This window comes from Dendrobates tinctorius, unplaced genomic scaffold, assembly GCF_039654945.1.
Source record: "Dendrobates tinctorius isolate UK_male_01 unplaced genomic scaffold, ASM3965494v1 ptg000164l, whole genome shotgun sequence".
NCBI lineage: Eukaryota > Metazoa > Chordata > Amphibia > Anura > Dendrobatidae > Dendrobates > Dendrobates tinctorius.
Genome location: NW_027361831.1, coordinates 12,265,266 through 12,291,071, shown reverse-complemented (window position 1 = coordinate 12,291,071; position 25,806 = coordinate 12,265,266). Strand labels below are relative to the sequence as shown.

Here is a 25,806-nt window from a genome sequence, read left to right as displayed (position 1 = left end):
ATCGAGCAATAACAGGTCTATCATGGCCTTACATGTCCGGGGCTGCATGCGTCAACCGCAATTCCTGAATTAGTATAACCAATACCAGATTCATCGTAACATTGACACCGGATGTACACACACCCTATAAGTGCACTTGACCACTCCACTGTAAAACATTAAAGAGCCGGAGAACAATGGGAGTTTATAGAATAAAACATGGTCTTTATTTCCATATACAAAAGGATAAAATTATATCACACATACATAGACAATGAATTAAGTGTATACACCAATATCGGAACATGTGATATCGCGCTCACCATAGATAACAACCCCAGTGGGTTAATCCCCATTTACCAATCCCCCATGCCCTGAACTCAAAACATAAAACCCCATATGAAACTCAATGGTGCCATGACTAAACCCAGCTATCCATATAGCCTCTGAGGTCCTGCTTCAAGTAAGCGGCCACCATGTGCAGATGAATGCTCAAAATGGGAAACAATGAAATGAACAGGACAGGGGGCGACAATGATACTCACATCCAGGAGCGCTACCACCATGACCCGGGAAACCCCGACGCACGTTTCGCCAACCAGCGTTTAGCTTTCTCGAGGGGAAGTACAATGGATACAGGTGCAGGACCTTTTAATGGCGTCATGATTAAGTCACCTGATCGTCAGCTGATCATCGGCTGTTTTACAAGCCGAGCGCCGTTGTGTAGGCGGCGCATGCGCAGATCCCCAGCATCCCACAGCTCTGAGCACCCGGCGGTGCCCAGCCGGAAAGCGAGCGGGGACGGGAAGTCCCCAGTCGCAGACAAACATAGGCTGTTCCGGATAGTCAGAGCCGGGGGAAAGCAGGGAAACCACGCAGGCGCACCACAACAGCGCCGGGTACAGGTACACATTGTCATAATAAATTCATGTAAAACAAGCACAACAATATGCAAAAAACAGACAAAAAGAGACAGTCGGATCCTTTCTCATCATGATCCGCTGGATATATCTTCATGGTAATTATCGCCAGCGATTTTCAATCATGAACTTCATTTATAGAGGGATCCGCTCTCTCAAGGGATGTAATAGACTGTCAAGCATCTATTGCAATATGGTTAACTAGGAAGAAAAAACCACACAATTAAAACCCACAAAAGAACCCCACATATTAAAATACAATGGTGGAGGAAATGTGCCAACATCTACAATTTATAAAAAAGGGCCAAAATTAAGGGAGTCATTAAGGCCAGCAGGTTTCATTGTTCCTAAAGTCACAATCCACTTTAATTCTCGTTGTGCAAGCAGTTTTTTTACATTGCCACCCCTAATTCCAGTATGGACTACATCAATTCCCCTTACCATAAAACTAGACGGATCACAGCCATGGACTGCCTTAAAGTGTCGGGGAATTGTTTTGAGGTCAGAAACATTCTCTACTTTTTTTGCTGCTTCAATATCTCGAACATGTTCCCGTATACGTACACGTAATTCCCTTGATGTTAAGCCCACATAGATGAGGGAACAGCCACAAGTGGCATAATAGATCACGTTAACACTATTGCACGAGATATACTCGTTAATCATATACTTTTTAAGGCCATCAGCAGTGGAAAAAGAATCTGTTCGAAGAACATTGTTGCATGCCATACAATGCCCACATATGAAACATCCCCTCATCTGCCTAGTATGTCCAAAAAGACTATCTTTTGGAGGTACATAATGACTTTTAGTAAGCAAGTCCTTTAAATTTCTGGACCTCCGAGGGGTCATTTGTGGACGGTCAGTCAGAAAGGGTCGCAGGGAGGGCTCCGTGCACAAAATAGGCCAATGTTTCTGAAGGATACCTCTCATACTATCCCATTCATGGTTGTAATCGGAAATAAAACGTACAATATCATTATCCTTTTTGGGCACCTTTTTTGAGTATAACAACTGATCACGTGTTGTAGCCTTGGCCCTACGGTACCCATATCTAATGTTTCTCCCACTATAGCCCCGTTGCCTGAATCTCTCCCTCATGTCCAACGCTTGTGTCTCAAATCTACTCTCCGTAGAGCAGATCCGCCTTATCCTTAAAAACTGTCCGACCGGGACGGCCCTCACCGTGGCTTGGCTGTGTGCAGATCCTGCATGCAACAAAGCGTTAACAGCTGTAGTTTTCCGAAAGACATCAGTCTGGACCAAGGATGCAGCATCCACCTCCAGACTGATGTCCAGGAAATCAATCTTAGTATAATCATATTTGTAAGTTAAACGAATATTGAAAGAATTATTATTCAACACAGCCATAAAATCCCCCGCCAAAATAACAAAACATCATCAATATAACGTAGCCAATGCAGCACATGGTCAGCGGTCTCCACACCCGCGTCCCCAAACACCAACCTCTCCCAAAATCCCAAGAAGAGGTTAGCGTACGCGGGAGCACAGGCCGCCCCCATGGCCGCGCCCCGTTTTTGCTGGTAAAACTGATCTTTAAAAACAAAAAAATTGTGCGTCAGTACAAAGTGCAGCAGTTCGAGGATAAGCTCACACAGAGGGCCATCCAGGTCGGAGGTCTCCAGAAAAAAGCGGACCGCTCGTAATCCGTCTTCATGTTTGATGCAGGTATATAGTGCCTCTACATCAGCAGTGACCATTATGGTACCAGCATCAAAATAGACCCCGTCAACCCTCGTCAGGACGTCCGTCGTGTCTTTAACAAAAGAGGGTAAGGTTTCCACCAATCCCTTCAAATAAAAATCTATAAATTTACAAATTGGGTCACATAACCCATCAATTCCTGACACGATCGGACGTCCCGGTGGGTTGACGGGGTCTTTGTGTATTTTTGGTAATAAGTAGAACGTTGGCATCTTAGGGAAAGAGACGGTCAACCCCTCTAACACCTTTTTTGTAATGATCCCCAAATCAAAGGCCCTAACCAGGATTTTCTGGAGGGCCGCCGAGAAGGAAGCCACCGGACTATGACTCAGCTTACTATACACCTCACTATCACGGAGTTGTCGAAATGCCTCACGTTCATATTTCACTACCGGCCAAATCACAATGTTTCCCCCTTTGTCCGCTGCCTTTATAACCACATCATCAAGCAGTTGCAGTTCCTGGAGTCCCTGTCTCTGCCTATGTGCAAGATTGTCAAACTGGCGGTATGCAGGCAACTGCTTGAAGTCATCCATTACCATTTTGGTAAATACTTCAACCGCCGGGCAGAGGGACAAAGGGGGAAACCTCGTTGACTTGGGGAGTATAGTTCTCGGCCACACACCTTGTTTTGTGGGATTTTGTTCCTCAAGCAACTCGTCCAGTATCCCAATGGCCTCCCTCTCGGCGGGCGTCCAGGCCTCCTGTGTCAGATCACCCCTGGAGTGCAATTTTTTTAAAATAAGTTTCTGTGAAAAAAGATGAAGATCTTTCAATGCTGTAAAATAATGAAATCCATTAGTGGGAGAAAATGACAGTCCTCTACTCAAAACCTTAAAACCTTAATCTGTGCCCATGATAACTTATGATGTGATAAATTGATTACCTGGAGCCCCCCTTGAGAAGCCCCATCTGGCTGCTTAGAATTTGCCGTCCTTTTGGTATTTTGTCTAGTATTCCTCTTTCCATTATTGGCTGAGGTATAGACCTTATCCCTTTCATCCCTCAGTCTTCCATCTACTGAAGCTGTAGATCTCACAGAAGTGGATCGTGACCGAGAATAAGACCCATTCCTATAGAAGGGCCGTGATCTTTCGTTACTGTTCCTCCATCTATACATTATATTTTGTTGCTTGTCATTCATGTCGCGTTGAAACTTCTTAGATTTCACTTGCTCATCAGCCCATTTCTGTGTTATTTCCTCTATTTCAGCATTAAATTTTTTTAGAGCTTCACTCGACATGTCCTTTTTAATCATACTTTGGAGGGTTTCAATCTCTCCTTCAATTGTCTTAATGGAGGCCGCATTCATCCCTTTCAAAATCTCCATAAAACCATGAGAGCAGGTATTGGCATGCCCCTCCCATTTTTCTTTTATCTCCTGATTATCAATGGGAAATGACGGAAAAACCTGCACCCTTAGACCCCTAGGTATCAGCCCTTTCTGCAGATATTTGTCAAGAAAGGCATGATTCCACCAAATTTTTGTTCTCTTTCTTAGTAGATCCTTTAAATTCAGGATCACTTCTTGTAAGCCTTTATCATTATCCTCCACATTTATATCATTGGTGTCCTTAAAAACATTGTCTAGCTGAGAGAGCCAAGCACCATCGCGAGCTCTAAAATCCATGAGCGTAATACTGGAATAAACTGTGAAAAACACAGAACAAACAATTAGTATAACCAATACCAGATTCATCGTAACATTGACACCGGATGTACACACACCCTATAAGTGCACTTGACCACTCCACTGTAAAACATTAAAGAGCCGGAGAACAATGGGAGTTTATAGAATAAAACATGGTCTTTATTTCCATATACAAAAGGATAAAATTATATCACACATACATAGACAATGAATTAAGTGTATACACCAATATCGGAACATGTGATATCGCGCTCACCATAGATAACAACCCCAGTGGGTTAATCCCTCTATAAATGAAGTTCATGATTGAAAATCGCTGGCGATAATTACCATGAAGATATATCCAGCGGATCATGATGAGAAAGGATCCGACTGTCTCTTTTTGTCTGTTTTTTGCATATTGTTGTGCTTGTTTTACATGAATTTATTATGACAATGTGTATCTGTACCCGGCGCTGTTGTGGTGCGCCTGCGTGGTTTCCCTGCTTTCCCCCGGCTCTGACTATCCGGAACAGCCTATGTTTGTCTGCGACTGGGGACTTCCCGTCCCCGCTCGCTTTCCGGCTGGGCACCGCCGGGTGCTCGGAGCTGTGGGATGCCGGGGATCTGCGCATGCGCCGCCTACACAACGGCGCTCGGCTTGTAAAACAGCCGATGATCAGCTGACGATCAGGTGACTTAATCATGATGCCATTAAAAGGTCCTGCACCTGTATCCATTGTACTTCCCCTCGAGAAAGCTAAACGCTGGTTGACGAAACGCGCGTCGGGGTTTCCCGGGTCATGGTGGTAGCGCTCCTGGATGTGAGTATCATTGTCGCCCCCTGTCCTGTTCATTTCATTGTTTCCCATTTTGAGCATTCATCTGCACATGGTGGCCGCTTACTTGAAGCAGGACCTCAGAGGCTATATGGATAGCTGGGTTTAGTCATGGCACCATTGAGTTTCATATGGGGTTTTATGTTTTGAGTTCAGGGCATGGGGGATTGGTAAATGGGGATTAACCCACTGGGGTTGTTATCTATGGTGAGCGCGATATCACATGTTCCGATATTGGTGTATACACTTAATTCATTGTCTATGTATGTGTGATATAATTTTATCCTTTTGTATATGGAAATAAAGACCATGTTTTATTCTATAAACTCCCATTGTTCTCCGGCTCTTTAATTCCTGAATTAGGCCTAACCGGCATTCCTGAAAAAATGCAAAAAATTAGGTGTCCAAACCACAGGTGCTGTAGCTTGCTTAACAGCTCGGCAGCCGTTCTCAGGCCCAGTATGGATTCGACAAGATTCTAGAAAGTTGATAAAGGGTACAGTTTCACCAGATAACACGTACAGTGGCATTTAAAAGTTTGGGCACCCCTGGTCAAAATTACTGTTATTGTGACCAGTTAAGCAAGTTGAAGATGGAATGATCTCTAAAAGGGCTAAAGTTAAAGATGACACATTTTCTCTGTATTTTAGGCCAAAAAAATTATATATTGTCATTTTTTACATTTTAAAAATTACAATAAGGAAAATAGGCCAATACAAAAGTTTGGGCACCCTGCATAGTTAGTACCTAGTAGCACTCCCTTTTAAAATATCACAGCTTGTAAACGCTTTTAGTAGCCAGCCAAGAGGCTTTCAATTCTTGTTTGATGGATTTTCATCCATTCTTCCTTGAAAAATTCTTCCATTTCTGTGAGATTCCTGGGTCGTCTTGCATGCACTGCTATTTTGAGGACTAGCCACAGATTTTCAATGATGATCGAATCAGGGGACTGTGAGGGCCATTGAAAAACCTCTAGCTATCGCCTTTTGAGGTAGTCTATTGTGGATTTTGATGTGTGTGATCATTATCCATTTGTAGAAGCCATCCTGTTTACAAATTCAGCTTTTTTACACATGGTGTTATGTTTGCATCAAGAATTTGTTGAAATTTAATTGGCTGCATTCTTCCCTCTACCTGTTAAATGTTCCCTGTGCCATTGTCTGCAGCACAACTCCAAAGCATGATTGATCCATCCCCATGCTTAATGGTTGGAGAGATGTTCTTTTCCTGATATTCTATGCAATTTTGTCTCTGCACATACCTTTGATCATTGCGACCAAAGAGTTTTATTTTAACTTCAACGATTCACAGGACTTGTTTCTAAAATGCATTGGGCTTGTTTAGATGTTCTTTTGCATACCTCTGATGCTAAATTTTATGGTGAGGGTGCAGGAGAGGTTTTCTTCTGATGACTCTTCCATGAAGGCCATATTTGATAAGGTGTCTCTGAACAGGAGAACAATTACCACAACTCCAGAATCTGCTAAATCTTTCTGAAGGTCTTTTGCAGTCAAGTGGGGGTTCTGATATGCCTTTACAAGCAGCTCTCTATGAAATTTTGCTTGGCCTTCCAGACCTTATCTTGACCTCCACTGTTCCTGTAAACTTCTATTTCTGAATTATATATTGAACTGAGGAAAGGACAACTTGAAAACGCTTTGCTATCTTCTTATAGTCTTCCACCATTTTCATTTTCAGAGTGCTAGGCAGCTGCTTAAAAGAACCCATGGTGGCTGTTTTTTCGCACAAGGTTAGAGGAGGCTATGTGTTTCTAAACCTGTGGAATCTGCATCAGCTGGCCTTTCCTAACATTGAGGGTGAACAAACCATATCCCTTACAGGCTAATTAAGATCTGAAACCTTGGTCAAAGTTATCTGAGCACACAAATCTCCAAAGGTGCCCAAACTTTAGCATCGGACCATTTTTCTTTTTGTAATTTTTAAAATGTGAAAAAATGACAATGTGTATTACTTTTTAGCCTAAAATACAAAACAAATGTGTCATCTTTAACTTTAGGCCTTTAAGAGATCATTTTATCTTCAACTTGCTTTACAGTTCACAATAACAGTAATTTTGACCAGGGGTGCCTAAACTTTTGCATGCCACTGTATATATGTAGCATAGTTTACACATTAAAAACCTATGTCTATATATAAGGAGGCAGGGTCAGACGGTCTCAGGCCCAGTATGGATTAGATGTGATTTGACAAAGGTGACAAAGGTTACCGTATCACTGGATAACAGGTATGTATAGCATAGTTTACACATTAAAAATATATGTCTATAGATCAGGAGGCAGACTCAGACATTCTCAGGTCCAGTATGGATTTGACCAGATTGTACAAAGTTGAGAAAGGGTACATAATCACTGAATAGCTGGTATATAAAGCACAGTTTAAACATTTAAAATCTCCGTGTTCTCAGTATGGATTAGACAACAATCTAAAAAGTCGAAAAAAGGAAATGTATTTAAAGCGTACACCAGTATACACTTTTCGTGGTATTTTTTAATCTTCATATATATTTCTGTCTCAGTAAGAAAGTCCAGACTCTCCGCAATAGGAAATGAGATGCATACAATTACTGACATAAAGTCTAGTGATTGCAGAAATGTAGGAATTACAATTCACGGGAAAAACTTCCATCACAATTCTCAGAGGTGATGCTGACCCTGAATTAATTAGTGTGTGGAGACAGCAAAAACCTTTCTTTGTGAAGAAAGTGTTGCTGTATCGCAGTACCGTTTATCCCATCTCTGTTACTCATATCCATCCAATTTTAATCACAGGGAGAGATGTAAACATGGTGCTCACTGCCTATCATCATCTGTCACGTAACTTTGGAGTGCAAAACACAGAAGCCACAGGCCGTAGGCGATTCAATTGGATTGGCATGAGAGGGCACATTTAAAAATGTGCGCTGGAATGTCCCACGTCTGTGGGTAGGAAAACTGTGAAAGCTGATGAGAAAACACCACTGCATCTCATTGTGAGTCGACGTCCATAAGAAATGGAAGCCATTGATCATCTGAAGCTAGAGCCCGGCCAGCGGGACAGGGCATAGCTACGTCTTAACCAACATCTTCTATCAATGCACCAAATTTGTAGTGGCAGTCCCAGTGAAGGATTTGACAGCCCAGACTACACAGCGGAGGAGCAGGGAGAGGTAAACATTTCAAATGCTGGGGCCCTGCCCAAGCAAGGGGGCCCACTCGTGGGCATCGGTACTGGCACTGGGCCCCTCATAGTACGGCGGTGTGTCTGATGGCGGGTGTGCACCCCCACCGTCAGAGACACTTGATTGCACTATGAGGGACCCTGTGCCAGTGCCCGTGCCCAAGAGTCGGCCCACCCACCTGTCCGGGGCAACGGCACTCGCACGGTTGCGTTTGCTAGGTGGTGACCCCGGCCATGGGGGAAGGAGGCAGCCCTGTTAGGGAGGTTTACAAAATGGCATATGTTGATGTAGAACATTCACCTGCTGCGAAAGGTGAAATTGGTCAAGTTCCAGGAAGAGGAGGACTAAAGAAAGCCATTTTTCTGGCAACCTATGTGTCATCAGGGTAAGGTGTGACAAAATCCTTGGAAACCCATGCATGGTTCATTTTAATGAAGGTTAGATCATCCACATTTTGGGTCGAGAGAAAGGTCTTTTTTTCTGTCAGGATTGATCCAGCAGCACTGAAGACTCTTTCCGATAGCACACTTGCTGCTGGGCAAGCGAGCTCCTGTAAGGCATATTGTGCCAATTCAGGCCAGGTGTCCAGTTTAGCGGCCCAATAGTCAAATGGGAATGACCTGTGAGGGAGAACATCGATATGGGACGAGAAGTAGTTTGGAACCATAGTTGACAAGTGCTGTCTCCTGTCACTTTCAATCGATGCAGTATTACCAGTCGTGTGAGCGGGTCTTGAAAAATCAGTCCACAAGATGGTCATGAAACCCCTGTCTCCAACGCCACTTCTGATATGTGCACCACCAACACCTCTTTCAAGCTGCCCCCGGCCCCTACGGCTCGTGTGAGAACCATCACCGCTGCTGTGTGCTGGGAATGCCTCAACCAACCGGTTTACCAGAGTTGCTTGTTTGTTAGCCAATATTAGGTCAAGGTTCTCCGTGTGGCATGATGTTTTGGAATTTGCCTTTATAGCGTGGATCCAGGATGCTGGCCAACCAGTAGTCGTCATCATTCATCAATTTGGCAATGTGGGGGTTCCTTTTTAGAATCTGCAAGGCATAATCTGACATGTGGGCCAATGTTCCCGGTGTCAATGATGCACTGCAAGTGCTGGGTGGAGGAGCACTTTCTGGCAAATCCACATCCCTCCAGTCACGCACAAACCCTGTACCAGACCTTGCCACGCCAACATTTTCTCTTGCCCCACGAGAAGCATCCTCCTCTCCTAAATAATCATCCCCATCATCGGGAGTTGGAAGTTTCACCCCCAGCAGTTCGCCCCCAGCAGAAATGTGCGGGGGCGAAACAACCTGGGGGCGAAATGCTGGGGGCAAAATATTCGGGGGCGAAGTGTACCTGGGGGCGAACTGCTGGGGGCGAACTGCTGGGGGCGAAATGCTGGGGGCGAACTGCTGGGGGCGAAACTTCCTAAAACCGGCCGGTACAGACCCCCACAGGGTGCACAGACCACCGGCAGGCCGGCACAGCCCCCCGGCAGGCCGGTACAGACCCCCACAGGGTGCACAGACCACCGGCAGGCCGGCACAGCCCCCGGCAGGCCGGTACAGACCCCGGGCAGTCCACACAGCCCCCCGGCAGGCCGGCAGAGACCCCCGGAAGGCCCGAAATGACGGCGCATCATGATGCGCACACACCGCGCATCATGATGACGTCAGGCTGTCAATCAACGTTGAACTTCCGATTCCGATGCCGACTTCCGATATTGAAAAAATATCGGAAGTCGGTATCGGAATTCCGATACAGCAAGTATCGGCCGATACCCGATACTTGCGGTATCGGAATGCTCAACACTACCAAGGACCTTACCAAGTACTCCTAACGACGCCTACTTCTGTTAAGTTGGAAGGACGACCAACCTGGATCCACGCATCGCACTGCAAACTAGCCACAGGAATTAACAAAGCATAAGAGTGCATAATGTTTTGGTTTGGTTTTGTTGCATTATCTGTAATAATGGTAGCTGCGTGGGATAGTCTAAATTCTCCAATGTCCTTGAATAATAAGTTTATACAACATCATGAAAAATTACTGAATGATTGGTCAAATGACACTCAGTCTCCAGCAGATTGCTGGATCTGCACACATTCACCAGTATCAGCCACTAGTATTCCGTTCCTTGTTATTCCTGTGCCACCCGAGGAATTATTTGCCTGGACCAGTTGTTCTGATACACTTGCTAATAATGCCACAAATAATGTGAAGTTATGGAACACAACGGTTGGAATACCTATTGTGGGAAGGGTAGGATACCCTTGGTGGCAGGGTAACCTTTCAGGAAGTAATACACACCTTCAATATCTGGCATATAAAGGGGGGGGCTTGGGTACCCAGGAAAAGGACTCGGTTAACCTACTTGGGGCAAGTTCCAACGTATGGTTTACAAGTTAGCTTTGATGTAACTTCTCATTCTACTGATGCCTTCAAACCAATGTTGCTAGAAAGAAAGTTACATAATATGTCATGGGAGTACTCCAATTTATTTCCCCAGGGCACTAACGAAACTTGTATTAATATTCCTGGTAATATGCCTTGTAACGAGTCCTCGGAATATAAGAAGGGAACCTCCCCTTGTGGAAACCCTGATGCAGGTTATTGTAGTCCTTTAGGACAATTTTCACCTTGGTGCATGCTCCAGAATGTATCTGCGTTCATAGATTTAGTTCATAGACTGGTACTACAACATTCAGCCCTATGGGACCTACCTAGTGACATGTACTGGGTATGTGGAGACAATGCATATAAATCGTTGCCAGTAGGGGTAAAAGGTGCTTGTACTCTGGGTCGTTTGACTCCAGCTACCTTTGTTATTCCGAATGACCAGTTGAATACTCAGAGTATACCTAAACACACGTTGTACAAAAGAGCTGCTGACAATACACCTCGCCTCTCTGGGAGACCACATATAGTGCAGATGAGTGTGGCTAATAAAATTGTCAGCTCTATTTTTATTTATCCTATGATTACTCAAATGTGGGATAAATTAGTCAGGGCTACAGATTACTTAGATGACCAAATATGGGATATATTGGATATATTGAACACCACTGTTGCTGTCCAAAATCAGCTTATCATAGTCACTAATCAGCATACCATAGTACTAGATTATTTAACTGCAGCGCAAGGAGGTATGTGTCAAGTCATCGGACCCGCTTGCTGTCATTATATAGATCCCAACAGTAGTTTAAAGTTAAGATCAAAAATAGAGGATGTTCAAAGACTTAGAGATCAGTACGATAAAGACAATAATCGTACTAAGGACAGTTGGTGGTCAGACACCTTCTCTTTTCTTAATCCAGCTAATTGGTTTAAGGGTATTGGAGGCTGGATAGCTGGGATTATACTAAGTTTATTACGTATTGTGGTTTGTCTCCTTGTAATATATGTGCTACTGAAACTTGTTTTTTGGTGTATCTCTATATGCAAGAAAAGATGCAGAAATAGATAAGGAAGTTTGACTGTAAACAACAAGAATTGAACTATTATTCCTTTAAGTCCTAGATTGACATCCCATTTCTGGCATGAAGGAGCGTACTCTTGCAATGATGGACGTGGCTTCAGTATCTGGGGGATGGAGAAGGTAGAAGACCTGTCTCCCTTGGGCAACCCGTCGGCCTGGGATAGTACCTGGTGAACGAGCCACTGTCCGCTGTTGTTGCAGGATCCAGTGTTCCAGATTGTGGAAAATGAAGATGTCAAAGGGGGGAATGATAAGAACTGAATGAGTTAAATGAATTCTGCTGAACTTTATCTTTTCTTCCAGGAGATGTCTCAGACATCTCCCTTGTGAACCAAGGTCAAATACTCCTGTTTTTTAGCCTATATGACTTTCTTTGTAGAAAACAAGTTGTGAAATCATTTTATACTGCGCATGTCTGTAAATGTCTAAATTCTTTGCTATAAAAGATGGAAGCCTAACTGATAAGCCAGAGGCGTCTTGGCAGGCATCCCGAGTTGTATTATACAGCTTGCGTCTGTTATTCTTCTCGACGGAGCAATCAATTAGAGACATATGGTGCCTTACACCCAAGAACATCGGTCTTTCAGATGAAAGAGATATCTGAGGGATCCCGACATGCTGTATAGACATATATTTTGAATGTGTACGCTATCCATACATGTTATCCGGGGATACGGTACCCTTTCTAACCTTTGTGCAATCACGTGCAATCCATACTGGGCCTGACACCGTCTGAGCCTGCCTCCTGATGTATAGACATATATTTTGAATGTGTACGCTATCCATACATGTTATCCGGGGAAACGGTACCCTTTCTAACCTTTGTACAATCACGTGCAATCCATACTGGGCCTAACACCGTCTGAGCCTGCCTCCTGAGACATATATTTTGAATGTGTACGCTATCCATACATGTTATCCAGTGATACGGTACCCTTTCTAACCTTTGTGCAATCACGTGCAATCCATACTGTGCCTGACACCATCTGAGCCTGCCTCCTGAGACATATATTTTGAATGTGTACGCTATCCATACATGTTATCCGGGGATACGGTACCCTTTCTAACCTTTGTGCAATCACGTGCAATCCATACTGGGCCTATCACCATCTGAGCCTGCCTCCTGATGTATAGACATATATTTTGAATGTGTACGCTATCCATACATGTTATCTGGGGATACGGTACCCTTTCTAACCTTTGTGCAATCACGTGCAATCCATACTGGGCCTAACACCGTCTCAGCCTGCCTCCTGAGACATATATTTTGAATGTGTACACTATCCATACATGTTATCCGGGGAAACGGTACCCTTTCTAACCTTTGTGCAATCCATACTGGGCCTAACACCGTCTGAGCCTGCCTCCTGCTGTATAGACATATACACTCACTGGCCACTTTATTAGGTACACCATGCTAGTAACGGGTTGGACCCCCTTTTGCCTTCAGAACTGCCTCAATTCTTCGTGGCAGAGATTCAACAAGGTGCTGGAAGCATTCCTCAGAGATTTTGGACCATATTGACATGATGGCATCACACAGTTGGCGCAGATTTGTCGGCTGCACATCCCTGATGCGAATCTCCCGTTCCACCACATCCCAAAGATGCTCTATTGGATTGAGATCTGGTGACTGAGGAGGCCATTTGAGTACAGTAAACTCATTGTCATGTTCAAGAAACCAATCTGAGATGATTCGAGCTTTATGACATGGCGCATTATCCTGCTGAAAGTAGCCATCAGATGTTGGGTACATTGTGGTCATAAAGGGATGGACATGGTCAGCAACAATACTCAGGTAGGCTGTGGCGTTGCAACGATGCTCAATTGGTACCAAGGGGCCCAAAGAGTGCCCAGAAAAAATTCCCCACACCATGACACCACCACCACCAGCCTGAACCGTTGATACAAGGCAGGATGGATCCATGCTTTCATGTTGTTTACGCCAAATTCTGACCCTACCATCCGAATGTCGCAGCAGAAATCGAGACTCATCAGACCAGGCAACGTTTTTCCAATCTTCTACTGTCCAATTTCGATGAGCTTGTGCAAATTGTAGCCTCAGTTTCCTGTTCTTAGCTGAGAGGAGTGGTACCCAGTGTGGTCTTCTGCTGCTGTAGCCCATCTGCCTCAAAGTTCGACGCACTGTGCGTTCAGAGATGCTCTTCTGCCTACCTTGGTTGTAACAGGTGGCAATTTGAGTTACTGTTGCCTTTCTATCAGCTCGAACCAGTCTGCCCATTCTCCTCTGACCTCTGGCATCAACATGGCATTTCCGGCCACAGAACTGCCGCTCACTGGATTTTTTTTCTTTTTCGGACCATTCTCTGTAAACCCTAGAGATGGTTGTGCGTGAAAATCCCAGTAGATCAGCAGTTTCTGAAATACTCAGACCAGCCCTTCTGGCACCAACAATCATGCCACGTTCAAAGGCACTCAAATCACCTTTCTTCCCCATACTGATGCTCGGTTTGAACTGCAGGAGATTGTCTTGACCATGTCTACATGCCTAAATGCACTGAGTTGCCGCCATGTGATTGGCTGATTAGAAATTAAGTCTTAACACACAGTTGGACAGGTGTACCTAATAAAGTGGCCAGTGAGTGTATTTTGAATGTGTACGCTATCCATACATGTTATCTGGGGATATGGTACCCTTTCTAACCTTTGTGCAATCACGTGCAATCCATACTAGGCCTAACACCGTCTGAGCCTGCCTCCTGATGTATAGACATATATTTTGAATGTGTACGCTATCCATACATGTTATCCGGGGATACGGTACCCTTTCTAACCTTTGTGCAATCACGTGCAATCCATACTGGGCCTAACACCGTCTGAGCCTGCCTCCTGATGTATAGACATATATTTTGAATGTGTACGCTATCCATACATGTTATCTGGGGATACGGTACCCTTTCTCACCTTTGTGCAATCACGTGTAATCCATACTGGGCGTGAGAACGGCTGGCGAGCTGTTAAGCAAGCTACAGCACCTGTGGTTTGCACACGTAAGTTTTTCATTTTTTCAGGAATGACGGTTAGGCCTAATTCCGGAACTGCGGTTGACCTGCACTTACTGGGAAATCATTGTTCGCGGGTAATAATTGTAATCAGTGATCCCCATCACTAACGTTGTTCAGCGGGTTATCTGCACCTGTAAGCGACAAACGCTGGCCTTTTCAGTGTAGCGCACATGCAGCCACGAACATGTAAGGGCATGACACACCAGTTATTGGCCAATCTCATGTGCCAGAGCCTCACGTGTCCCTCTAGTAAGCCGGACTCGGACCGCGGGGCATGACGGAGTCTCATTCGTTAACGGAATTAAGCTTGCAATGTGTGCATCTGTTCTGTAGCTGGCATGGTTGAGGTTTCCCAGGTGGAGTCGAATTTAACCGTAGGCTCCACTCCTGGTGGTGCCCTTCTGGACATTCCTTTAAGGTTCAGCTTTGCAACCATACTGCCCACGTAAAACAAACACTTTGCCTTCATGAATGCTGTTTGGAGGGTCATGACTCGTGGGAATAACGCCGCCCAATCAGTTAACCTGCTAGAGAGATCCTTTGTTGCTCCCAAGCATGACATCACACTCCCTAGGAAGAAGGTAATGCCACTGTGGCGACCGTACTCCTGGGGGCGACACAAGTGCACTGATGCCCAGCCACTGCTCGATGAATCTGCTGGTACATTGACCCAGACCACTACATTCCCCTCGCACGCTACCCGGCCTGAATCTGACCCTGATGAAACTCAGGTTACCCTTCCCATATACAGTTCCATCTTACACGGTGACAAAGAGGAAGCTGCAGATGAAAGTGCAGGTTCGGCCCACCCGCCATCAGACACACCACCGTACTATCAGGGGCCCTGTGCCAGTGCCGTCGCCAACGAGTGGGCCCCCCCTGCTTGCCCAGGATCATAGCACTTGCAAAGTTGAAATACTGTACAGTGAGATGGAAGATGGGGACGACGAGGAGTCTAGACTAGTACAGGGATTCCCTAGCGAGGAGACTTATTTGATTGTTTTCAATGTTGGGACAGCAATTTTTGGGGAGCACTATACTCTGGAGAATGATAGATGGGGCCCACCATACACTGGAACATTCCAAAGGTGGACATCAGACACTGGAGCAGCATTTACAGGGCCCATTATACACTAGAGCATTAGAAATGGGGCCCATTATGTTTGGAGCATTATTTGGGCCCATAAGACAGTGGAGCTTCATCCATGGGGACCAACATATACTGTAGCATTATGTGGAGCTCATCATATACTGTTTCTAACATTATATGGGACCAATGATTCTGTATGGAGAAATAGATGGGCCTCGTCATGAGATGTAAAAAGTGAGGTATTTTTCATTGTACTATACCGCTATTTCTCTGCCGTATCGGAGCATGATGAGTTGTGGTATGTGTTAAAGGGGCGCTCTTTCGCCCAGGGCACATGAAAACCTGCAGCCAGCCCTCCCCCCCCACAACTTTAGCCAAATAACCCCCATTTTTCAGTGCGTAACTTGTATTATGAAGTTAATTAAGGTTGACAAGCTTAAGTAAGAAGAATTGATGCTTTTGGCATTCAAATGGGCACTGTAGGTGTGTTTCCTGTCCTCCTCTCACTGCTGACTTTTATTCCCCATTGACTTACATTGGGTTTCGTGTTTCGGGACGACCCCGACTTTTCCCTATAATCGGCCGATCTTGCTCGACCCGACTTTTGGAAAAGTCGGGTTTCACGAAACGAAACTCGACCCTAAAAAACCAAAAGTCGCTCAACTCTATTGCAAACACAAATTCTTTGGTATTATTATCTTCATTTAATTTGTCTTAAATGAAAAAACATAAAAGAGAATGAAACAAAAAGCAAAACATTGATCATTTCACACAAAACTCCAAAAATGGGCCAGACAAAAGTATTGGCACCCTCAGCCTAATACTTGGTTGCTCAACCTTTAGCCAAAATAACTGCAACCAACCGCTTCCTGTAACCATCAATGAGTTTCTTACAATGCTCTGCTGGAATTTTAGACCATTCTTCTTTGGCAAATTGCTCCAGGTCCCTGATATTTGAAGGGTGCCTTCTCCAAACTGCCACTTTTATATCTCTCCACAGGTGTTCTATGGGATTCAGGTCTGGACTCATTGCTGGCCACCTTAGAAGTCTCTAGTGCTTTCTCTCAAACTGTTTTCTAGTGCTTTTTGAAGTGTGTTTTGGGTCATTGTCCTGCTGGAAGACCCATGACCTCTGAGGGAGACCCAGCTTTCTTAGATTGGGCCCTACATTATGCTGCAAAATTTGTTGGTAGTCTTCTGACTTCATAATGCCATGCACACGGTCAAGCAGTCCAGTGCCAGAGGCAGCAAAGCAACCCCAAAACATCAGGGAACCTCTGTCATGTTTGACTGTAGGGACCGTGTTCTTTTCTTTGAATGCCTCTTTTTTTCTCCTGTAAACTCTATGTTGATGCCTTTGCCCAAAAAGCTATACTTTTGTCTCATCTGACCAGAGAACATTCTTCCAAAATGTTTTAGGCTTTTTCAGGTTTTAGGCTTTTTCATTCAGACGCCGACGGATAGTACGGGTTGACACTGTTGTACCCTAGGACTGCAGGACAGCTTGAACTTGTTTGGATGTTAATCGAGGTTATTTATCCAACATCCGCACAATCTTGCATTGAAATCTCTTGTCAATTTTTCTTTTCCGTCCACATCTAGGGAGGTTAGCCACAGTGCCATGGGCTTTAAACTTCTTGATGACACTGCGCACGGTAGACACAGGAACATTCAGGTCTTTGGAGATGGACTTGTAGCCTTGAGATTGCTCATGCTTCCTCACAATTTGGTTTCTCAAGTCCTCAGACAGTTCTTTGGTCTTCTTTCTTTTCTCCATGCTCAATGTGGTACACACAAGGACACAGGACAGAGGTTGAGTCAACTTTAATCCATGTCAACTGGCTGCAAGTGTGATTTAGTTATTGCCAACACCTGTTAGGTGCCACAGGTAAGTTACAGGTGCTGTTAATTACACAAATTAGAGAAGCATCACATGATTTTTTGAACAATGCCAATACTTTTGTCCACCCTCTTTTTTATGTTTGGTGTGGAATTATATCCAATTTGGCTTTAGGACAATTCTTTTTGTGTTTTTTCATTGAAGACAAATTAAATGAAGATAATAATACCAAAGAATTTGTGTTTTCAATCATTTTCAGGAAGAAACAGAGTATTATCTGACAGAATTGCAGGGGTGTCAAAACTTTTGGCCACAACTGTAGCTAAACCCCCTGTCTTCTTTAAGAAAAAGAGGCTGTAAAGTTGTAACCTTCTTGTATTGATTATAGATGTGACAGGAAAGGGTGAAACTATAAGATGCAATAAAAGGAGCATTTCAGAATATACAGTGCCTTGCGAAAGTATTCGGCTCCCTGGAACTTTTCAACTTTTTCCCACATATCAGGCTTCAAACATAAAGATACCAGATGTAAATTTTTGGTGAAGAATCAACAGCAAGTGGGACACAATTGTGAAGTTGAATGAAGTTTATTGGCTATTTTAAATTTGTGTGGAAATTCAAATACTGAAAAGTGGGGCAGGCAATATTATTCATTCCCTTTAACTTAATACTTTGTTGCGCCACCTTTTACTGCGATTACAGCTGCAAGTCATTTGGGATATGTCTCTATCAGTTTTGTACATCGAGAGACTGAAATTCTTGCCCATTCTTCCTTGGCAAACAGCTCGAGCTCAGTGAGGTTGGATGGAGATCGTTTGTGAACAGCAGTTTTCAGCTCTTTCCACAGATTCTCGATTGGATTCAGGTCTGGACTTTGACTTGGCCATTCTAACACCTGTATATGTTCATTTGTGAACCATTCCATTGTAGATTTTGCTTTATGTTTGGGATCATTGTCTTGTTGGAAGACAAATCTCCGTCCCAGTCTCAGGTCTTTTGCAGACTCCAACAGGTTTTCTTCAAGAATGGTCCTGTATTTGGCTCCATCCATCTTCCCATCAATTTTAACCATCTTCCCTGTCCCTGCTTAAGAAAAGCAGGCCCAAACCATGATGCTGCCACCACCATGTTTGACAGTGGGGATGGTGTGTTCAGTAGAGTTGAGCAAAAAGGGTCGGTCAATTTCAAAAATCGCCGACTTTCGCTAAAGTCGGGTTTCATGAAACGAAACCCAACCATAGCGTGAGGTCGGCCATGATGTCGGAGACCCGAGCGCCAAAGTCGTGTTTAAAATGATGCTTCCAGTGCCTTTTTTCAGTCAATGATGGAGGACGCACACTGTGGGCAACGCGATGACATAGGCAGCAGCCACCACCATCTTAGAGAAGGGCACTGAATTGATTGGCTGGCTTTGTGTGGCGTCACAGTGGGTATAAAAGGCTGTGACCACCGACCGCCATCTTACTTCTGCCGATCTTAGCATAGGGAGAGGTGCTACTGCTGATTCAGAATAGGGAGAGCGTTAGGCAGGGAAGAAGAAAAAAAAACTGCTTCTGCTGATAGCGCTTTTCACTGTACAGTTAGTGTGCAGTGAAAGGGGAGGATTTTTGCTATTGTGCAGCAGCACTGCATTACTGTGTGCACACATGTGTTCAAGCTGCTTTTTTCAAAGCGCTCCAACTTTTATTATTTTGTCCTGGTGAGTTACTGAGCGTTCATTTTTTCACAGACCATATAGCGGTGTACGCTCCTCACACACCACCGTGTACCGGCTGGTATCACAGACAAATAGAAGCTGTGTGTTACTCTGGAAAAAAAAGCAAAGGAGTTTTTCCGTTTTTCCAGACCTACACGTTAGAGTGCTGTCCGCTTTTCAAACAGTTTCGTATATCTGCTGTTTGAGAACGGTCAAAACTAGACAGAGACAGCGTGTGTCAGTCCCTATAGAAATAGATGGAGATTGACAATTTTCCATACAGATACCGTAAAGAGCTGTCTGATTCTCAACAGTATTGTATATCTGCCGTTCGCATTACAGTCACATCTATACAGAGTCAACGTGTGTGTGTGTGTGACACTCCGTAAATACTTATACGGAGATTGTTAGTTACACAAAAAACATATACAGCTGTACACTTCTGATACTGTTCTGTATATCTGCTTGTTGGATTACGGTCCAATGCATACTGTGAGAGCGTCTGTGACTAACAAAATATATACGTAGATTAAATTTTTTCATACACCTTACACAGCTGGACGCTTCTCATACAGTGCCATCTCTCTGCTGGTATTTTTGGTACATTTTCCCAAACATGAGGAAGTATGGTGGAAGAGTCCGCAGACGTGGGCAGGGGGGCGCAGCTGGTACTGATGGTGGTGGTGCATTGGCTGGTTCTGGCAAAAGTACAATAGCAGCTAAGGCAGGAGGTGTTGAGCCTGCGTCATCATCTGGCCCAAGAAGGACTGTAAGGTTGCATTTTCTTGGAGTAGGAAAACCACTTTTGAAGCCGGAGCATCAGGAACAGGTTTTGGCGTACATTGCCGAAACAGCCACCAGCTCTATTGCCTCCTCTTCTGAACGTTGGAAACCAGCAAGCACGGAGTCGTCAGTGCAGGTTTCTGGTCAGGAAAAACACCTTTCCTTCTGTCCTTCTCCCCCCACCAAAAGTTAAGGATGCAGCAGCCCACACTTCAAATTACTCTATGGAGCTCTTTTCACATACCGTGCCTGGGTTATCCAGTCAATTCCAGAATTCCCCAGTCCAACATGAATCTGACATGGAGTGCACTGATGCACAGCCACTGCTAGATGATTCTGCTGGTACATTGACCCAGAGCACTACATTGCCCTCGCAGTCTATTGAGCCAGAATCTGACCCTGATGAAACTCAGGTGCCCCTTCCTGCATACTATACCACCTTACACAATGACACAGGGGAAGGTGCAGATGACTTTGAAGAGGAGGTGATGAATGACCCAGTTCTTGACCCGGATTGGCATCCATTGGGGGAGGAGGGTGGCGCTGGCAGTAGTACAGAAAAGGAGAAGGATCCGCAGCAGGCATTGACATCGCAGCAGCAGTTATCTGGCAGGTCCGTAGCAATCCAAAAACGTGGTCAAAAAACTAAAAGAGTTGCAGGACAGCTTGGCCAGACGGTCAACTTAGCACAGCGTGCACGGCCAGAAAATGTTTACCATAGTAGGAAGAGTGCAGTGTGGCACTTCTTTGTCCAAAATCCTACTGATGGGGCAAAGGTTACCTGTAAGAAGTGCGGAAGGACCTTTAGCAGAGTTAAGCAACTCGGAAATTTGAATACCAGTTGCATGCTTAGACATTTACTCAACATGCACTTGCAAGCGTGGACGGACTACAAAACCTCAGGTAGCACGTGTGTGGCGCCCCCAGGAGTATGGTCGCCACAGTGGCATTACCTTCCTCCAGGGAGGGTGATGTCATGCTTGGAAGCAATGAAGAGTGTTATGATTGAGTCACCGTAGGAGGCAAAAACAGAAAAGCTAGCTAAGTCCAGAAAACCAGAGAAGTTGGCAGCTATCGGATTGCAGACCCCTGAACCTATCAACACAACTAGCAGTAGCCGTAGGGGGTTCCTACGATGCCCTAGACCCCTCGATCACAGCCGGAGATATAAATAGGCCTAAAGAAAGAAAGGGGAAATCTAAACTGCCCCAGAGCAGACCCCAAAGCAATAGGCAGCCCCCCACAAATAATGACGGTGAAGCAAAATGAAAACACAAACACAGACAGAAAGACAGGCTGAGCAAAGACGGGGCCCAAACTAACTATATAGAAAAGGACAGAAAGGCTGCTGTCTGCAATCCGTGAAAAACCCTATGAAAATAAGAGCCAACAGACTGACAGTGAAAAATGCCCTGAAGACGCTAGGCTTCAAAAACCTATGTCAGTACTCAGGCATATACTGAAGACAGAGCTACAGGCAAAAGGAGATTCAGCTCACCCCAGCAGGGAAAGGCAGAATCCAGAAAAGAAAGGAAAACAAAAACTAAACAAATGCAACAGGCAAAGCAAAAAACTTAGCTTTAAGAGAGCAGGAATCAGACTGGTGTCCTAGGAGTCCACAGAGAAATCACCCGCAGGGCAGAATGGGCGAGGCAACCTTATATCCAGTCTGTGACTCCACTCAGCCAGTCATCATCATTAGTCTCAGGTGTCTGATTATCAGGCTCACTACCTTTCCTTACCAGAAGAGGGAGTTCCCCGGGCCTCAGTGATGAAGGGGAAAATGAACTCACAACAGTACCTCCCCCTTGAGGAGGGGTTACCGAACCCTCAACCACACCACTAGGGCGATCAGGGTGTGCCCGATGAAAGGCACGCACCAATCTTTTGGCATGAACATCAGAGGCAGAGACCCAGGAATTATCCTCCTGACCATAACCCTTCCACTTAACCAAATACTGGAGTCTCCGTCTAGCCAGACGAGAATCCAGTATTTTCTCTACCACATATTCCACGTTACCTTCAACCAATACAGGGTCTGGAGGCGCCACCCCCGGAACAACAGGTTCAACAAACCTCTTCAACAAAGACTTATGGAACACATTATGGATTTTAAATGTGACAGGAAGAGCCAAACGAAAAGAGACCGGATTAATAATCTCCAAAATCTTGTAAGGTCCAATAAATCTAGGCTTAAACTTAGGAGAAGCCACCTTCATAGCAATATTTTTTGATGATAACCACACCATATCACCAACCTTAAACTGGGGACCAATAGTCCTATGTCGGTTGGAAAACCGCTGGGCCTTTTCCTGGGAGAGAGATAACTTATCCACCATTTGGTCCCAGATCTGGTGCATTCTCTCCACCACAGTGTCAACCCCTGGGCAGGCAGACGGCTCCACCTGCCCTGAAGAAAATCGAGGATGAAACCCAAAGTTACAAAAAAAAGGTGACATCAAAGTGGCAGAACTAGCTCTATTATTTAAAGCAAATTCGGCCAAGGGCAAAAATGAAACCCAATCATCCTGATCAGCGGAAATAAAACATCTCAAATATGACTCCAAGGTCTGGTTTGTTCTCTCTGTCTGCCCATTGGTCTGAGGGTGAAAAGCAGAGGAGAAGGACAACTGAATTCCCAGCTTGGAACAGAAAGTTCTCCAAAATCTAGACACAAACTGAACTCCTCTGTCAGATACAATGTTCTCAGGAATCCCGTGCAAGCGAACCACCTGTTGCAAGAACAGGGGCACCAACTCAGAGGAAGACGGCAACTTAGGGAGTGGTACAAGATGAACCATCTTAGAGAACCTATCACAAATCACCCAAATAACAGTCATCCTTTGAGAGACAGGCATATCAGAGATGAAATCCATTGAAATATGGGTCCATGGCCTCTTGGGGACAGGCAAAGGCATCAACAACCCACTAGAGCGAGAACACGATTTAGACCGGGAGCACGTCCCACAGGACTGCACAAAATTCCTGACATCACGAGACAAGGAGGGCCACCAAAAAGACCGACTCACCAAATCTCTAGTACCAAAAATACCTGGATGACCAGCCAAAGCAGAGAAATGCACTTCAGACATCACTGTCTTCTTCCACTGGTCAGGAACATACAACTTTCCACTGGGACAACGCTCAGATTTGTCCTCCTGGAACTCTTCCAGAGCACGTCTCAAATCGGGCGAGATGGCAGAAAGAACTACCCCTTCGCCTAAGATGGTAGCAGGTTTGGTCACCACAGGAGAATCAGCAAAGAAGCTCCTAGAGAGGGCGTCTGCCTTGACATTCTTAGTTCCAGGAAGAAAAGAAACCACAAAATCAAAACGTGTAAAAAACAAGGCCCACCTAGCCTGTCTAGGATTCAAGCGCTTAGCCGACTCTAGATAAATCAAATTCTTGTGGTCGATGAGGACCTCGACTTGATGCTTAGCTCCCTCCAACCAATGTCTCCACTCCTCAAATGCCCATTTCATGGCCAACAGTTCCCGATTCCCCACATCATAGTTACGTTCAGATGGAGAGAACTTTCAGGAAAAGAAAGCACAGGGATTCATTTTAGATGTTACAGGATCCTTTTGGGACAAAACAGCTCCTGCACCAATCTCAGAAGCATCCACCTCTACCTGGAACGGAAGTGAGACATCAGGTTGCCGCAACACCGGGGCGGAGGTGAATCTTCGCTTCAGCTCCTGAAAGGAAGAAACAGCCTCTGGAGACCAATTCAACACATCAGCACCCTTCTTAGTCAAATCAGTTAATGGCTTGGCAATACTAGAAAATTTTGCTATAAATTTCAGATAAAAATTAGCAAAACCCAAAAACTTCTGGAGGGCCTTCAAAGAAGTGGGCTGAACCCAATCGTAAATGGCCTGTACCTTGGCCGGGTCCATTTCAATAGTTGACGGAGACAAAATAAATCCCAAAAAAGAAATCCTCTGTACTCCAAAAAGGCATTTAGATCCTTTGACATACAGGGCATTCCCCCTCAAGATCCGGAACACAGTCCGAATATGTTCCACATGAGAATCCAAATCCTTGGAGAAAATCAAAATATCATCCAGATAGATAATCAAAAATTTATCGACAAAATCTCGGAAAATATCGTTCATGAAGCACTGGAAGACAGAAGGGGCATTAGTGAGCCCAAAAGGCATCACCAGGTACTCAAAATGTCCCTCCGGAGTATTAAACGCCGTCTTCCATTCATCCCCATGCTTAATGCGAATAAGATTATACGCCCCCCTGAGGTCCAGCTTGGTAAACCAGCAAGCACCTTTAACTCTGGAGAATAGATCCGAAATCAGGGGTAACGGATACTGATATTTAACAGTAATTTTGTTGAGGACACGATAATCAATACAAGGTCTTAATGATCCATCCTTTTTGGCTACAAAAAAAAAAAAACGGCACCTAAGGGAGACGAGGATGGTCTAATGTGACCCTTCTCCAACGCCTCCTTAATATAGGATCGCATAGCCTCGTGCTCGGGTACAGATAAATTGAAGAGCCGACCCTTGGGGAATTTACACCCCGGGCTCAGTTCAATTGCACAGTCATAACTTCTATGAGGAGGCAGAGACGCAGACTCATTCTCACTGAATACATCATAAAAGTCTGCCAAATAATCAGGAACATCATGCGACTGGGGAGAGGTGGAAAACACCGGAGCCTCATTAAAGGCACACCAACAACCCCAACTCACCACAGACACAGATTTCCAATCCAAAACTGGATTATGAATTTGTAACCAGGGAAACCCCAGAACAATGGTATCATGCAGATTATGCAACACCAAAAACCTGCAATTTTCTTGATGGTTTGGGGCGACCTGCATTACCACCTGGGTCCAAAACTGAGGTTTATTTTTAGCCAAAGGAGTAGCATCAATCCCCCTCAAAGGGATGGGCGTCTGCAGAGGTGTCATAGGAAATCCACAACGTTTAGCAAAATCCAAATCCATTAGATTTAGGGCTGCCCCTGAATCCACAAAAGCCTTGGCGGAAAATGTGGACAGGGAGCAGATCAGAGTAATAGCAAAAAGAAACTTAGGTTGAACACCACCAACAGAAAACGTGTGTGCAAAGCGTTTCTCTCGTTTAGGACAGACAGAAATAATATGCGAGGCATCTCCACAGAAAAAACACAACTTATTACGTCTTCTGAACTCCTGACGCTGCTCTCTGGACACAACTCTATCACATTGCATAGGTTCAGACATTTGTTCAACAGTTGGCAACACCTCTCGTGCAGTTTTGCGTTCGCGCAAACGCCGATCAACCTGAATGGCTAATGACATAGAATCGTCCAGACCAGAGGGAACAGGAAATCCCACCATAGTATCTTTTACGGCTTCTGACAAACCCTTCCGAAAGAGAGCAGCCAAGGCATTATCATTCCAGGTAGTAAGTACCGCCCACTTTCGGAATTTTTGACAGTACAATTCTGCAGAATCTCGACCCTGGTTCAATGCCAGCAGGGTTTTTTCAGCCTGATCAATGGCATTAGGTTCGTCATACAACAACCCCAAGGCTTGAAAGAATGCGTTCACATTAGTCAGAATAGGATCATCTGGTTTCAAAGAAAACGCCCAATCCTGGGGATCGCCACGCAGCA

At 44.8% G+C, this 25,806-nt stretch overlaps 1 long non-coding RNA gene across 1 annotated transcript in view; it reads right to left on the bottom strand.

Annotated features, from left to right (window-relative positions):
- Nucleotides 1-205: 205 nt before the first annotated feature.
- The window catches only part of LOC141052969 (uncharacterized), an 81,654-nt gene continuing 56,053 nt past the window's right edge, over nt 206-25,806 (bottom strand). The window contains exons 2-3 of the long non-coding RNA XR_012220942.1: nt 3,250-3,373; nt 206-1,100 (exon numbers count right to left, since the gene is read on the bottom strand). This is a non-coding gene — a long non-coding RNA (uncharacterized lncRNA). The remainder of the gene's footprint in view (nt 1,101-3,249; nt 3,374-25,806) is intronic.